Source organism: Ranitomeya variabilis, chromosome 1 (genome assembly GCF_051348905.1).
Source record: "Ranitomeya variabilis isolate aRanVar5 chromosome 1, aRanVar5.hap1, whole genome shotgun sequence".
Classification (NCBI taxonomy): Eukaryota; Metazoa; Chordata; class Amphibia; order Anura; family Dendrobatidae; genus Ranitomeya; species Ranitomeya variabilis.
Window position 1 is genome coordinate 807335737 of NC_135232.1, and position 17202 is coordinate 807352938.

The following is a 17202-nucleotide window of genomic DNA, read 5'->3' on the forward strand; positions in this document are numbered from 1 at the left end:
TTGAGTACCCTGAGGGGTGCAGTTTTTAGAATGGTGTCACACTTGGGTATTTTCTATCATATAGACCCCTCAAAATGACTTCAAATGAGATGTGGTCCCTAAAAAAAAATGGTGTTGTAAAAATGAGAAATTGCTGGTCAACTTTTAACCCTTATAACTTCGTTCCAAAATTGTGCTGATGTAAAGTAGACATGTGGGAAATGTTACTTATTAAGTATTTTGCATGACATATGTCTGTGATTTAAGGGCATAAAAATTCAAAGTTGGAAAATTGCAAAATTTTCAACATTTTCGCCAAATATTCGTTTTTTTTACAAATAAACGCAAGTTATATCAAAGAAATTTTACCACTATCATGAAGTACAATATGTCCCGAGAAAACAATGTCAGAATCGCCAAGATCCGTTGAAGCGTTCCAGAGTTATAACCTCATAAAGGGACAGTGGTCAGAATTGTAAAAATTGGCCCGGTCATTAACGTGCAAACCACCCTTGGGGGTGAAGGGGTTAATGACGGCGTAGTGTATTACTGATGGTATTGTTTGAGACTGTGGTCCCAGCTCTCTTCAGGTCATTAACCAGGTCCTCCCATGTAGATCTGGGCAGATTCCTGACCTTTCTCAGAATCATCCTTACCCCATGAAGCAAGATCTTGTATGGAGCCCCAGACCGAAGAAGATTGACAGTCATCTTGTGTTTCTTCCATTTTCTAATAATGTCAAAATTTGTTTTCTAACCAAGTTGCTTGCATATTGTCCTGTAGCCCATCCCAGTCTTGTTCAGATCTACAATTTTGTCCCTGATGTCCTTAGTCAGCTCTTTGGTCTTGGCCATGGTGGAGGTTGGAGAGTAACTGTGGACAGGTGTCTTTTATACTAGTAACCAGTTCAACCAGGTGCAATTAATACAGATAAATAGTGCAGCGTAGGATGACTTCTTTAAAGGGAACCTGTCACCCCCAAAATCGAAGGTGAGCTAAAGCCCACCAGCATCAGGGGCTTATCTGCAGCATTCCGGAATGCTGTAGATAAGCCCCCGATGTATCCTAAAAGATGAGAAATAAGGTTAGATTATACTCACCCAGGGGCAGTACCGGTACGATGGGCGACGCGGTCCGGTCCGGGGCCTCCCATCCTCTTACGATGATGTCCTCTTCTTGCATTCACGCTGCGGATCCGGCGCAGGCATACTTTGTCTGCCCTATTGAGGGCAGAGCAAAGTACTGCAGTGCGCAGGCGCCGGGAAAGGTCAGAGAGGCCCGGCGCCTGCGCACTGCAGTACTTTCCTCTGCCCTCAACAGGGCAGACAAAGTACGCCTGCCCCGGAGCCACAGTGTGAAGACAAGAAGAGGACATCATCTGATGAAGATAGGAGGCGCCGGACCGGACCGCGACACCCATCAGACCGGACCGCAGCGGGAAAGCCCCTGGGTGAGTATAATATAACCTCTTTTTCTCATCTTTTAGGATACATTGGGGGCTTAGCTACAGCATTCCAGAATGCTCTAGATAAGCCCCTGATGCTGGTGGGCTGAGCTCACCTTCGATTTTGGGGGGGTGACAGGTTCCCTTTAAGAAAAACTAACAGGTTTTTGAAAGCAAGAATTCTTGTTAGTTGGTAGGTGATCAAACACTAATTTCATGCAATAAAATGCAATTTAATTATTTACAAATCATACAATGTGATTTTCTGGTTTTTAGCTTTAGATTCTGTCTCTCACAGTTGAAGTGTACCTACAATGAAAATTGCAGACTTCTCCATTCTTTGTAGGTGGGAAAACTTGCAAAATCGGCAGTGTATAAAATAATTATTTTCTCCACTGTACAATCCTGGCTGCTGCATTCAGGATTGATTAGAAAAGGGAGACTTTAGTAAGAGGGAGAACGATTAGTAGAGAGTTGCAGTAGGTTAGTCGAAAAGTAATCAAAGCAACACTAAGGGTTTTTGCAGAGTCAAAGGTAAGAATAGATCGAATTCTAGATATATTTCTTAGGTGAGGATGACATAAGTGTCCGAGTGATTGGATATAAAGAGTGAACAAAAGATCTAAATCAAATGTAATCCCAAGACAGTGGGCGTGCTGCTTGGGAGTACAAGTAAAACCATACATGGAAATGGCAATATTGGGCTTGGTTTAAATGGAGAGGCAGTATACGTGCTCGACAGCTGCTCAAATCATTCCCTATGGGACTACCGAGCGCTGCATTCAATCCCATAGAGAATGGAGCAGTGGTCGGGCATTTTCACTGGGACTCCATTCTAATGGGAACCCAGTGAGGACCGATAAGTGCAAATCCCAGTGGTTGGACCCACACCAGTCAATAAGTTATCACTTACCCATAGGATAGATGATAACTTGCTTTCACAGGACAACTCCATTAATAAAAGAAAAACTCAGTACCCAAAAGTGACACTATTCTAAAAACTGCACCCCTCTAGGTGTCCAGAAACACATTCAAGAAGTTCATTAACCGTTCAGTTGATTCATGAGAACTGAAGAAATGTGGGAGGAAAAAATGAATATTTAACTTTTTTTCACAAAAAATTTACTTTAGGCCCAAACTTTTTTATTTTCACAAGGTAATCAAGAGAAAATGGATGCCAAAATTTGTTGTGCAATTTCTCCTGAGTACGCGGATACTCCATATGTGGGGGAAAACGAATGTTTGGGCACGCGGCAGGGCTCGGAAGGGATATAGCGACGTTTGACTTTTTGAACACAAAATTGGCTGGAATCAAGAGTGAACAGATGTGACTAAACCATGGAAAACCCCCACAAGTGACCCTATTTTGGAAACCACACCCCTGAAGTATTTTATCCAGTGGTATAGTGAGCATTTGGACCTCACAGGTATAACACAGAATTTGATTACATTTGGTTGTCATATTGAATATGTCATCATTAGAGTTGAGCGGAAATGCATTGAGTGGTCGGGTATGCACCAAGTATCGCGGGTGCTCAAGTGGTATGCTCGAGTCCCTCCCGCATGTTTCGCGGCTGTTAAGACACAAAAAAAAAAAATGCGGGGATCCAAGTAGCGAGCACTGGCGCTCAACACTAGCCGTCATAACATTATTTTTTTTACTGTTGGAAAAACCCCAATTCTAACTCCGACCCTAGCACAACCCTAACCCCAACCCTAAATGCAAAGAAAGGAAATTTTTTTATTTTATAATTTTTTATTTTATTTTTATCTAACTAATTGGGTGACAAAAGGGGGATTTGATTATTTGATTTTCTATTTTTTTATCACTGTGATAGGGTTTATCACAGTGATCAAATGTAATCAATAGGAAAAACTCCCTATTGTTGCCGGGTACCGGCCTACAGACCTCGGCAGGCGCACTGCGCATGCGCCCGATATTTATTTTCCAGGAAGATGACATGGAGGGCATATCTCTCTTCTCTGATATTTTAGATCATATCAGAGGAGAGAGAAATTAATTTAAAATCTTACTTTTTTTTGTGATCGCCATTTTTCGATGAATAACGGCGATCACGTGACAGGGGATCATAACAACCGTCCCTGATCATGTTCTCCAGGGTCTCAGCTAACAATGGTAGCTTAGGCCCCATAGATTTTCTGATGCCGGGGGGGGGGGGCACTATACTCTTATTTCTCAGAACGGTTAAAAAGCAGCGCTGAGGAATAAATACTCTCAACTACTGTCGGTAAAAGGTGTATCGGCGGTTGTTAAGAGGTTAAAAGAGTTGCCTCAACAGAACAATCCCTCTTTACTTGTCCTGGTAGGGCACATTTATGTTATAGGAGGAGGTCCTCACCTTGTGACAGCTACTACCTCAATTAGACTTTTCCTCTGAGCATGAATTTGAAGGTTTAGCATTTAATATTATATTCTCTTAGAAATGGCAATTTACAGTTTACATCAGGAAAACCGGATGGCAGATTTTGCAATGATCAGCTCACCGCCAAACTAGAAAACTATGATAAATTATTAAGATGTAAAGTGGTACATGTTTATAGAGTTATGCAAAAAATTGTGTACAGGATTGGGGCAAACTTAATTGCTGTGGACAGCATCCTTATCGCCTCTGGTATTTACTAGGCAAAGCGAATTCAGGTCTGGACTGGACGCCGGACCAGAACATAGAGATTCTTTTTGCTCAACTTTATATACAGCCCATAATTCTGATAGAACATTAGCTGAATTCACTGTGAGCTGTAAAGTGAAGACAAATACAGTAGTCATAAAAATTGTACAAGGTTGAAAAACATTGCAGACACCAAATATTTTTACAGACAGGGGAAAAAAATGGTCTATTTTTATGGATGGTCCAGGAATTTCCGGACAATTGGCAACAAGCCTGTGTAAACAATGAAGAGGACTTGGTGTTCACTCTAGCTCCCCTGCCCTGTATTCTGGAGACTGGTCACTGTGGCTGGAACCTTCTTAAGCAAGTAATAATGGCCCATCCCAAGGATTGCAATCAGTATTCGGCTGGGGTCACACAAATTCTCTGATGTGTCAAAAATCGGATAGATTATGTAAATGACTCTTGGATCAAACTCCGATTTGAATTTGATCTGAGTGTCAGCATAGTGTGATCTGATTCTCTCGGATGAAAGAATCATAGAATATAGTGAGGAGAAGATGGAGAACAAGATTTCTCCATCTTCTTCATCATGTGAGTTAGCAGAAATCAGACTGCACTCAGAGCAGTCCAATGATTTCCACGCATCCATAGACTGTAATTGGTGTGTGCGATCCGATTTCCGCAGCATGCTGCGATTTTTTTTGTCATGCCAAATCAGCATTCAAACATCGGGAAGCACTCATCCAATATATACACTTGTATGTCAATAAAGATGTGATACACCGATTTAAAGGCATGTACATTCGACGTCTTTTAGACGCTGGTATACCCAAGTTTTTTAACCTTGTATGTGTAAAACAGCGAGCGGCTTCCAAGCAGAGACTGCCTGAAGAATGGTCAAGTCACTTCTTTTTAAAGTTTCATGTCCTTACAAAAGTGGATTGGTTAAAAGACAATCAAAAGACTGAACACCTGCACAAGTCGTTTTTACATTGCTGGGCATATGGTCATTATCTTTAACATTTATTAAGCACTTTCTCAGGCAGGTTACAGAATGTATCAACCTTAAAACAAAATGTTGCTTGGGCGTACGCTTACGATCCCTAAGGATTTTCATTTCCTCTCCAATCTGATACTCGATCGTGTACGACTAAGGCTGAGGCTACGCGGAGATGTGTCGCACGACAGCAATTCTCTGAAAAGTAGTGGCACAAAAACATTTGTGCAACTGGCTTCCAACTTGCTGTCATGCAAATACTTTAGAGGTGTGAAATAAAACAGCCAAGTTGCAGACAAGTCATCCACAACATGGGACGTGCGATTTGCATTTAAGTCTATAGCAAGTGTGTTGCCTGCAACTAGCGACCAGTGACAGAAAATCCAACATATTTGGAAGCCTAAGCAACACCATAGGAAATAGTTATATCCAACATTGCAATGCGTTGCTGCGCTTTCAGAGTTGTGCAATAGATGTAGCCTTACATATATTTAAAAGTCAGGTCTGTTCTGCTGCCCTCTCTGAAGACAGAATAGAGTAGTGACAGATTCTCATTTAAAGGGGTTAGCTACTATTCCTGTATTTTATGCATAGAGGATCAATCTATTGGGGACATGATTTTGCTGCACTTACTAATATAAAAGTATTAGGATGTGTGACCATGATCAGGAACTGTTGCGGGTTTGACGCTTAGTATTTATGCAGCGTCAAACCTGCAGCACCCAGATGGATAGTGGATGGGATTCCTAGAAAACACATGTCCACTATGCGTCCACACCCACCCACGGCTCACCCGTGGAGACGGACATGCGGAGCGTCTTTCCAGACCGCAGCATGTCACATTCTCCACAACAGAAATTTCACCAATAGAATATATTGGATGTGGTTAATCCGCATGGTTCAGTGTACACAGGCAGATTCATCTACGTTCAATAGAAGGCAGCGCTTTGGACGCAGCAAACATATGCTCCAAAGCACTGCTACTTCTGGATCGTGGGTACCCTGCCTAAGATTTCTCTCCTGGCCTTACAGGCTCTCGTACTGAATTTGTTAGTGCAGCTTTCCTCATAGACTGCATAGAGCTCATGTCTACAAAATGGCTGCTAGTGGCGGAATATGAGACTAGACCTGTCCACCAAGCCTTCTCCAATTATAGAACACCTCACATTGTAAAGCTGTGTTTCAATTGAAGGAGGCAGGAGGTCCGATCAAGTTTCTTAGCTGTACTAACAAGTACAGAAGGAGAACCTGTCATACAAATATATGTAGTGCCATAAAATCATGTTTTCAACATGTTTATTAAAACCAAATGGCCAACTTCTTTCAGCAATCTCTCAATTATTTGTTAAGGTGCACTAGTCTTTGTCAATTACATCTTAATCTTAGCAGCCCACATCCAGCACTGCAAGCAAGGAGCCCGATGTATTCATGAAATAGCTCCTCCCCATCCAGCCATTGATTGACAGATTTCTCCCTATTACTATGCATAGGTAAAAATTCTTATGGCTTCAATTCATCATTTGAGGGGGGTTTTTTGGATCGTCTTTCTTTGCACTGGCAAATTGTACACCAAATTCATCAGAATTGATGCACAATGTATTATGAAATGGCAATAATTGAAATATCTTTATTTTTTAGTCTCTTGTGCACCTTTTTAGAGTAGAAAGTCACACAATCCTTCCAATAAACTTTAAAATGTCGCACAGTAATCTTCAATTGTGCAAAAAAAATTCAACAGATTTTGTAATTCACGAGTAAAGTCTGCACAAGGGTAAAACATCTAGATAACCAAAACCATGTACAGTACATTATGCCTAAAAAAAAACAGACAAAACCCTTATAAAGTTAAAAAATGTGCAAATTAAACAATATAACACATATAAAAAAGTCACTGCTATGCTATGTTCACACGTTGCGTTTTTGCTGCGTATTTTTCTGCAGGCAAACTCTGCTCGATCTTCGCAGGAAAGAAGCTGTTTTCGAAAACCAGCTTTTGCTGAGTTTTTGTGGTCTCTTGTGCATGTTGATAAAGCACAAGTAAGTAGTAAAAGCGTAAGTAAACTGTGGACTTGTCTGGAACACCACCACTCTATGTAGTGGCCATATACTGTGTCGGATAGGACATCAATATCAAAGTCCTGTACAATCTCTGTAAAGGGAATCTGTCAACAATATTTCACCCCCAAATTATTTATAAGTGGATGTGGCTTTTTCAAAGACAAGACTAGCAATATTTTTGCATGGCTAGTCTTTTGCTCAATTACTGAGAAATCAGTGTTGGAATTGATTTGCAAATGAGGATGAAGAGCTATTGTAGATTTGAAGTCTCCGTCACTCCAGCTCTATTCCCCTCCTGCTTGCCTGACATCCTCTGTGCCAAGTGATTTCAGGCAAAGGCGCCGACGGTCAAGCTGGAGGAGGAGGTGCTGGGCAGAGAATAGAGCTGGAGTGACAGAGGCTTCACATCTTTTGCATCATTTACATATCAATGCAAACACTGATTTCTCAGTAATGGAGGAACGGACTATCCATGTAAAGATATTGCTGGACTTGTCTTTAAAAGAGCTACAAGTGCATAAAAATAGTGTGGGGAGTGAAATCCTGGTGACAGACTCCCTTTAAAGTAAGATACGCCTGCAAACTGTATAATAAATTGATGATTTAGCTAAATACCCACTACAGATCTACGGCATCCAATTATATAAATATCGTAAGTTACTTCATAAAATAACATTAAAAAATTGCAAAATAAAATAAAGTTCTTTCTAGAAGCAGCGCGCAACCACATCTCTAATTTTATTTGAAATCTATAACACAAGATGTCAACAACTAATATGAGAGTATAACAAGTACATACAAGTACATACAAGAGTAGAACATACGAGAATAGTTTGCTTTTCATTGTCATGGTAATGTCAGCAACAGCAAATTGTATATCCTATTAATACATCACTAAGCTGTACAGAGGAAATATATTGGAGTAGGATAATTATACATATGAGACGTGGAAGATAACAGTCTCCCCAATAATAATGAGTCTTCTAAGTCGAGGTTTATTTCATCAGCCTCTACATTTATTTTGCCAAGTTTAGACATTTTTAATAGCCAAAGATGAATGTAAAAGAAGCAGAAGGTGTGTTACTGCGCAAAGAGAAATTACATCATTTTACAGGGCCACAGTGCCAAAATTCAGCACTTTCTATCCATCTTGTTCCACCTAGATTTTTCTGCTTCCATCTGATTAACCTCTTCCAAACTTTTCTTGCAGATTACAGATGCAGCTGAGAGGTGTTGTGATGAATACAAAGGTATGCATTCTGCCATTAATAAATAAGACTGGTCAATCTATGTGTAACTACGGACTAGCAGGCCACGTGTAACTACAGACTAGCACACCACGTGTAACTACAGACTAGCACACCGCGTGTAACTACAGACTAGCACACCACGTGTAACTACAGACTAGAACACCATGTATAACTACAGACTAGCAGGCCATGTGTAACTACAGACTAGCACACCATGTGTAACTACAGACTAGAAGGGCATGTGTAACTACAGACTAGCACACTACGTGTAACTAGACTAGCACACCATGTGTAACTACAGACTAGCACACTACGTGTAACTACGGAATAGAAGGCCGTGTGTAACTACAGACTAGCACACCACGTGTAACTACAGACTAGCACATCACGTGTAACTACAGACTAGCACACCACGTGTAACTACAGACTAGAACACCATGTATAACTACAGACTAGCAGGCCATGTGTAACTACAGACTAGCACACCATGTGTAACTACAGACTAGCAGGCCATGTGTAACTACAGACTAGCACACTACGTGTAACTACAGACTAGAACACCATGTATAACTACAGACTAGCAGGCCATGTGTAACTACAGACTAGCACACCACGTGTAACTACAGACTAGCAAACCACGTGTAACTACAGACTAGAAGGGCATGTGTAACTACAGACTAGCACACTACGTGTAACTAGACTAGCACACCATGTGTAACTACAGACTAGCACACTACGTGTAACTACGGAATAGAAGGCCGTGTGTAACTACAGACTAGCACACCACGTGTAACTACAGACTAGCACATCACGTGTAACTACAGACTAGCACACCACGTGTAACTACAGACTAGAACACCATGTATAACTACAGACTAGCAGGCCATGTGTAACTACAGACTAGCACACCATGTGTAACTACAGACTAGCAGGCCATGTGTAACTACAGACTAGCACACTACGTGTAACTATGGAATAGCAGGCTGTGTGTAACTACAGACTAGCACACCATGTGTAACTACAGACTAGCACACCATGTGTAACTACAGACCAGCACACCATGTGTAACTACAGACTAGCACACGACGTGTAACTAGACTAGCACACCATGTGTAACTACAGACTAGCACACCATGTGTAACTACAGACTAGCACACCATGTGTAACTACAGACTAGCATACCACGTGTAACTACAGACTAGAAGGGCATGTGTAACTACAGACTAGCACACTACGTGTAACTACAGACTAGCACACCATGTGTAACTACAGACTAGCACACCATGTGTAACTACAGACTAGCACACCATGTGTAACAACAGACTAGCACACCATGTGTAACTACAGACTAGAAGGGCATGTGTAACTACAGACTAGCACACTACGTGTAACTACAGACTAGCACACCATGTGTAACTACAGACTAGCACACCATGTGTAACTACAGACTAGCACACCATGTGTAACAACAGACTAGCACACCATGTGTAACTACAGACTAGAAGGGCATGTGTAACTACAGACTAGCACACTACGTGTAACTACAGACTAGCACACCATGTGTAACTACAGACTAGCACACCATGTGTAACTACAGACTAGCACACCATGTGTAACTACAGACTAGCACACCATGTGTAACTACAGACTAGCACACCATGTGTAACTACAGACTAGCACACCATGTGTAACTACAGACTAGCACACCATGTGTAACTACAGACTAGCACACCATGTGTAACTACAGACTAGCACACCATGTGTAACTACAGACTAGCACACCACGTGTAACTACGGAATAGCAGGCCATGTGTAACTACAGACTAGCACACCACGTGTAACTACAGACTAGCAGGCCATGTGTAACTACAGACTAGCACACGTGTAACTACAGACTAGCACACGACGTGTAACTACAGACTAGCACACGACGTGTAACTACAGACTAGCAGACCATGTGTAACTACAGACTAGCACACCATGTGTAACTACAGACTAGAAGGACATGTGTAACTACAGACTAGCACACTACGTGTAACTACAGACTAGCACACCATGTGTAACTACAGACTAGCACACCATGTGTAACTACAGACTAGCACACCATGTCTAACTACAGACTAGCACACCATGTGTAACTACAGACTAGCACACCATGTGTAACTACAGACTAGCACACCATGTGTAACTACAGACTAGCACACCATGTGTAACTACAGACTAGCACACCATGTGTAACTACAGACTAGCACACCATGTGTAACTACAGACTAGCACACCATGTGTAACTACAGACTAGCACACCACGTGTAACTACGGAATAGCAGGCCATGTGTAACTACAGACTAGCACACAACGTGTAACTACAGACTAGCACACGACGTGTAACTACAGACTAGCACACGACGTGTAACTACAGACTAGCAGACCACGTGTAACTACAGACTAGCAGACCACGTGTAACTACAGACTAGCAGACCACGTGTAACTACAGACTAGCAGACCACGTGTATCTACAGATCAGCAGACTACATGTAACTACAGACCAGCAGACCATGTGTAACTATGGACTAGCAGTCTATATGTAACTGCAGACTGCAAGACTTTGTTTCAAAGTATCCTTCATTGCAGGACTGAAATGGTATCTGTCATACTTCCAGAACTGGACATACGCCCAGAACTACACCCAATGACGACTCCATCAACAATGGCGATACACAATATTCCATGCCACTGTGCCATGCCTCAGAGCTATGTATTGGATTTTCACTCTGCATGCAGACTAATTATGCTGTATATATTTAGCTATAAACACATGGACTAATGGAATTTAAAGCTGAAATGACATGAAGGGCACAGTTATCTACAGATCTATCTATAAATACTTTATGGACAAAACTAAGGGGACAGATAAACATTACACCTACAGAAGGACTTCTGGGAAGGCTATATACAAGATTTTGGAGTCTGCCTATGGGGATTTTTGTGAGACATTGATGTCGGACAAGGGGGCTTACAATCTTAATTTTAGTTAATTCCAAAAGCGTTCGATAGGGTTGAGATCAGGGCTCTGTGTGAGCTGGTCAAGATCTTCCACACCAAACTATGCCTCTGTGGACCTGGCTTTGTGCATGGATTTAAAATGTTATTCCCAGAATCGCATTATTTTTCACAAAGCCCAACATAAATTTTCCCTCTTGGACCTTTGAGTTTTTTTTGTCTCTATCTGCCCCTTAGTGCATCCAGCTTCACATAGTAGTATAGATGGGCCTATTCTTATCTCTTGAAACTACATATCCCAGCAATACGTGCTTCTCATCAGTGCTGCAGACCCCTTTTCCCCTCTCCTGTGTGAAATTGAAAAGCCCCACCTCTCAAAGTTATCAAACTAATTTAAGTATAGAATTCGCCTTATGCTTCTGTGTACTCTCGTCTCTTGTATATTACCCTCCCTGAATGATATTTTGTTCTGTCACCTACATCAGTATATCTGTTGTGTGGTTTTACATCATTAGATGATTCTAGCAGATCTCAATTGTCCTGCACTCCTAAGCAATAGCAGTGTGAAGCTGTGTTTGTTGCCTGCTCCTGACAAATCAGTTTTGTGAAACTGCAAATGCTGCTTTATTGATTGATGCATACAGCAGGCGATAATCCTCTGTCATATGTATCAATAGAGAAGAATTTGTAGTTTCATACCACTCAGCAAGCATCAAACATCACTCCACTAATCTTATGCCCTGTGGACAGAGCCCCATCCTACAGTATCTCGCTCATCCCAGCCTCTCTATACAGATCACTGTCCTGCAGTATATCTCTTATCTCAGCCGCTCAATAGAGAACCCATTCCTGTAGCATATTTCTCCTCTCAGCCCCTGTACACAGAGCCCCTTCATGCAGTAGATCTCTCCAATCAGCCAACTGTATACTGCCCATTCTGAAGAACATTGCTAGCACAGAGGCACGCTACGGCTTCTGTTATGATCTCTTCACTGTAATGATGGAGGCACCAGTCTTTTCCAATATATCATCCCTCACGGTATAAGCTCAGTTCTAGACACAATCCAGAGCAAACCTTTGCTGGTAATAAGGAAGGTTATAATGACAACTGTAGGATAAATAGAGCCTAGAAGGTCATCCTTCATCTTTAGGGGGTGATATGTGCAAAATGAGACAGATTTAAAAATGGGTTATATTGGGACAAAAGAATAAATATATTTAATTTTATTTATTTTACTCGCTTATATAGTGCCTTTAATTTCCCTAACGCATTACAGACATCATCATCACTGTCCTAATTGAGGCTAACAAATTCTAAATTCCCTACCAGTTTGTGTTTGTGGGAGAAAACTGAAATCCCCAGAGGAAACCCACACAAACACAGGAAGAACAAAACAATTCTTGTAGAGGTTGTCCTTGGTGAAATTAGAACTCAGGACCCCAGTCCTGCAAGGCTACGGTGCTGCCCCATAAGTGTAAATTACTATAAGACCACATTGTGACTTTTTGGAACACCACCCCTTTGATGGGATTAGGACAACCTCTGAAAATCAACCCCATAGCATTATCCCTCTTCCACCAAATTTTACAATGCAGTTGGACATATAACTTTCTCCTGACAGTCACTAAAGCCAGACTCATTCATCAGACTGCCATATAGAGTAGCATGATTTGTCCTTCCACAGAACAAAGTTCCACTACATCAGAGTCCAATAGCAGCATGCTTTAATCCACTTTACGAGATGCGTGGAATTGTGCTTGGTAATGTAAGGCTTGCACTCAAGAATTTGGGCAGACCGTGAAAGTTCCATAGCACAGTTTATGTGCAGATATTAATGATAGAAGAGATTTTGAACTTTGTAGTTATGAAGTCAGCAGAACATTGGTGACTTTTATGCACTATGAGCCTCAGGACTTTACATGGTCTCTCACTTTACGTTTCCAGTTTTCAACACAAACAGTCACAGTTGAACATAAAATTTCTTCCCTTCTAAAACTTCCATGAACTGGCTTACTATAATGATATCTTATTAAAGGATCAAACACTAAAATTCAGTGAGCTCTTTAGAATAAGTCATTCTTTAATCATTGATGGTAAGGAAGACTGCATGGTAAATGCTGGTGTTTATACATCTGTGGTAATGGGGGTGAATGAAAAACCTGACTTCAATGGTTAAGGGGTGCGTCCCAATACTATTATTCATAGACTGTACATGGATCTAGCTTGCCTTAGAATCCCTTCTTCTGACCGTATCAATGTTCCTAGCGCAGGAGCTGGCTGCCATCATCACCCTCTTTAATACCCCTATAAGTATGCATGCAGAGCCTATATTCATTTTCCCTTTAGGGAAAATGATTTATTTGGGGAGAGTCTTACAGAATAAATAGTAAGTAGCACAAGATGGACAGTAGTCACAGATCAGTAAAAGCGGTTACAATATTTTGTAGACATTTTCCGTCATGAGTCTGAAAACCGCAATACACACAAAAATACCCAAGACAAAGGAAGAGGTTGGGGCTTCTGTGATTTATATTACACAGTACATACAAGATGACAAGTCAGGCATGCAGGATCACAGATGTGTAGCATTCCAGAGCAGGGTCTCAATGGATCCTGTCCTGCACCAATGTCCCGTGGGCTGCTCTACACATGTGAAGACATATGCTGTAGTGTTCAGGAGTTTTACTGTTCTGTAAGAAAGAACATCCAGAAAACTAGGAAGTCATTCAGAAGTACTGACCCCAAAAATCTGCTCCTAGCAGTACCAGATACCAATATGAATGTATATATGTTTCATACTGTATAATCTTATTTATTTGCAGTTTACGTTTATAGAAGGATAGACATCGGATTGTGCCCAAATCCAATAAAAGCTGTATTTGACATTCTTGTATCATTGCTAAGTCTGAGTGCTGTATGTATACACAAAAACAGAAACCCGTCCGTGTACATGAGCGCACTGTGATCAGTAACTCTGAGAGTGAAAAGATCAATGTACGTAATTAGGCCAATTCACATGAGCAATATGATAATTGTGGAAAAAAATACAGCATACGGTGCTCAGCATAAATGAGTACATCCCCTGTGAATATGTTTTAATTTTGACAAGACTCAGATTCATGAAACATTTTTTAACCCATAACATAAAAGTAAGGTTAATATAACTTTCATTACAAAATCTTCAGTCTTACTCAAATTAGTTGATGTCAAAATGAATACACCCTACATCAAAAACAGCTACATCTAGTATTTTGAATAAATTCCATGATTATTAAAGTCTTCTAGGTATGGAATTAACAAGTTGGCGACATACTGTAACATCTATCTTTTTCCATTCTTCAAGATCGACCTCTTTTAGAGGCTGAATGCTGGACGGAGAGTGATGCTCAACTTGTCTCTTCAGAATTCTCCATAACTGTTTGATTGTGTTCAGATCAGGAGACATACTTGGCCACTAAATCACTTTCAGCCTATTTTTAAGAAACGCAATGCCTTAGATGTGGATTTTGATAATTGTCATGTTGGAAAATGGTACGTCTACCAAGGGCACAGAGTGATAGTAGCATCTTCTCTTTCAATACAGAGAAGTACATCTGTGAATTCATGATACCATCAAAGAAATGTAGCTCCCAGACAACACTCATGCAGCCCCACATAAAGACATTGCCACCACCATCTTTCACTGTAGGCATCATGAATGTTTCTTTGTACTCCTCACTTTAGTGACTCCATATAGTATTGAAGCCATCAGATCCAAAAACATTTATGTTCATCTCATCATTCCAGAGCATAGAATCACAGTAGTCTTCTTATATTTCAGCACTGGCCCTGGGCTTTAGGAGAGGTTTCCTTCAAGAACGACACCCTTTCATGCCATTTTTCTGCAGTGTACACCGTATTGTGTCATGGGAAACACTCACCCTGCCTGGCTTGGCTTTCTACTTTTTTATCTAACTGCAGTGACATTGCACATTGATTTTCTTCCATCCCTCTCATCAGTAGATGCTCCCGTTTAGATGTTAACTACTGTAGTTGGCCTGGACGTCTCTGTGAGATGGTTGGAGTTTCATCTTTGTAAAAATTTTGTATCACTTTTGCAACAGTATTTTGACAGATCAGCAATGCTTTACTTATCTTCTTGTAGTCTTCACCTTTCTTGAATAAATAATTTTTTTCTAAGGCCTTTTGACATTTCTCTTCCACGCGGTGCCATTGCTGACAGCATTACAAGGGAAGGGGTTTTGTTTGTTAAGTAATGCCCTTTTATAGTCAACCGTCTGCTGGACACCTGTTTAATAAAGAATGAGACTTCCCTATGGTTGAATTCTTGTTAATTAGAATTTTGTTGTCTAAATTTTAATTTTGCTCCCAAGACTTTCTTTGGGGTATACTCAAATAATAAATCTTGTTTGCAATCAATTAACCCCTTAACGACCGCCGATACGCCTTTTAACGGCGGCAGTTAAGGGTACTTAAACCACAGTGCCGTTAATTAACGGCGCTGTGGAAAAAGTGTATAGCGCCCCCCAGAATTGGATTTTCTCTTGGGTCTCGGTTGCCGGGGGTAGCCGAGACCCCAGAGAACATGATTCGGGTCGGTTTTTACTGACCCCGGGTTGCGATCGCTGGTAATTAACCGTTTACCGGTGGCCGAAAAAAAACCCCGCGATTTCCCATTTAATTTCTCTGTCCTCCGATGTGATCGCACATCAGAGGACAGAGAAATGGGGTCCCCGATCACTCCCCGATACTGACCCGTTTCCCCCGATGCTCCTCGTGGCTCCGCTATCTTTTTCTGGGAAAAAAATGGCGGGCGCATGCGCAGTGCGCCCGCCGGCCGGCATCCGGCAGATCTTTGGGGTTTCGGCTGCCGGGGGTAGCCGAGACCCCAAAGAACATGGCCCCTGTTTTGCGATCGCTAGTAATTAACCGTTTACCGGCAACTGCAAAAAAAAAAAAAAAAAGCGGTGTGTCATTCTCTGTCCTCTGATGTGATCGCACATCAGAAGACAGAGAAATAGGGGGATTGGGGACCCTGTTATACTTACCGGTGTCCCTGGGTCCTCCTGCATCCCCTCTTGGCCGCCGGTTTCTTTCTCCGGGAAGAAAATGGCGGGCGCATGCGCCCGCAGTGATGTGCCGACCGGCAGAGGAAGATTCTTCCTCTTGTTTTATTTTGGTCACTGTGAGATTCTATCACATCACATCAAAGTCTGCATTTTAAAACGTCACTACTTCCCTTCCGAGCCCCAATGTGCGCCCAAATAGCGGTCCCCCCCACATATGGGGTATCAGCGTACTCAGGACAAACTGGACAACAAATTTTGGGGTCCAATTTCTCCTGTTACCCTTGAGAAAATAAAAAAAATTGTGAGCTACAAAATCATTTTCGAGGGAAAAAAAAAGGATATTTTTATTTTCACGGCTCTACGGTATAAATTTCTGAGAAGCACTTGGGGGTTCAAAGTGCTCACCACACATCTAGATAAGTTCGGTAATGGGTCTAGTTTCCAAAATGGGGTCACATGTGGGGGGTTTCCACTGTTTAGGCACATCAGGGGCTCTCCAAACGCGACATGGCGTCCGATCTCAATTCCAGCCAATTCTGCATTGAGAAAGTCAAACGGTGCTCCTTCTCTTCCAAGCTCTGCCATGCGCCCAAACTGTGGTTTACCCCCACATATGGGGTATCAGCATACTCAGGACAAATTGCACAACAACTTTCGTGGTCTAATTTCTCCTGTTACCCTTGTGAAAATAAGAATTTGTGGGGGCGAAAAGATAATTTTTGTGTAAAAAATGCGATTTTTATTTTCACGGCTCTAAGTTATAAACTTCTG

General features: G+C 41.6%; 1 protein-coding gene and 1 long non-coding RNA gene across 6 annotated transcripts in view; one reads left to right on the plus strand and one right to left on the minus strand.

Annotated features, from left to right (window-relative positions):
• Positions 1-15565, plus strand: part of LOC143785457 (uncharacterized) — a 28850-nt gene extending 13285 nt beyond the window's left edge. The window contains exons 2-4 of one of the 2 annotated variants that reach the window (XR_013217991.1): positions 8322-8361; positions 10993-11116; positions 14706-15565. This is a non-coding gene — a long non-coding RNA (uncharacterized LOC143785457). Of the gene's footprint in view, positions 1-8321; positions 8362-10992 lie in introns of both variants that reach the window. The other variant, XR_013217990.1, reaches the window with a different exon arrangement.
• Positions 1-17202, minus strand: part of PSD3 (pleckstrin and Sec7 domain containing 3) — a 741896-nt gene that overhangs the window by 495851 nt on the left and 228843 nt on the right. The window lies entirely within an intron of this gene.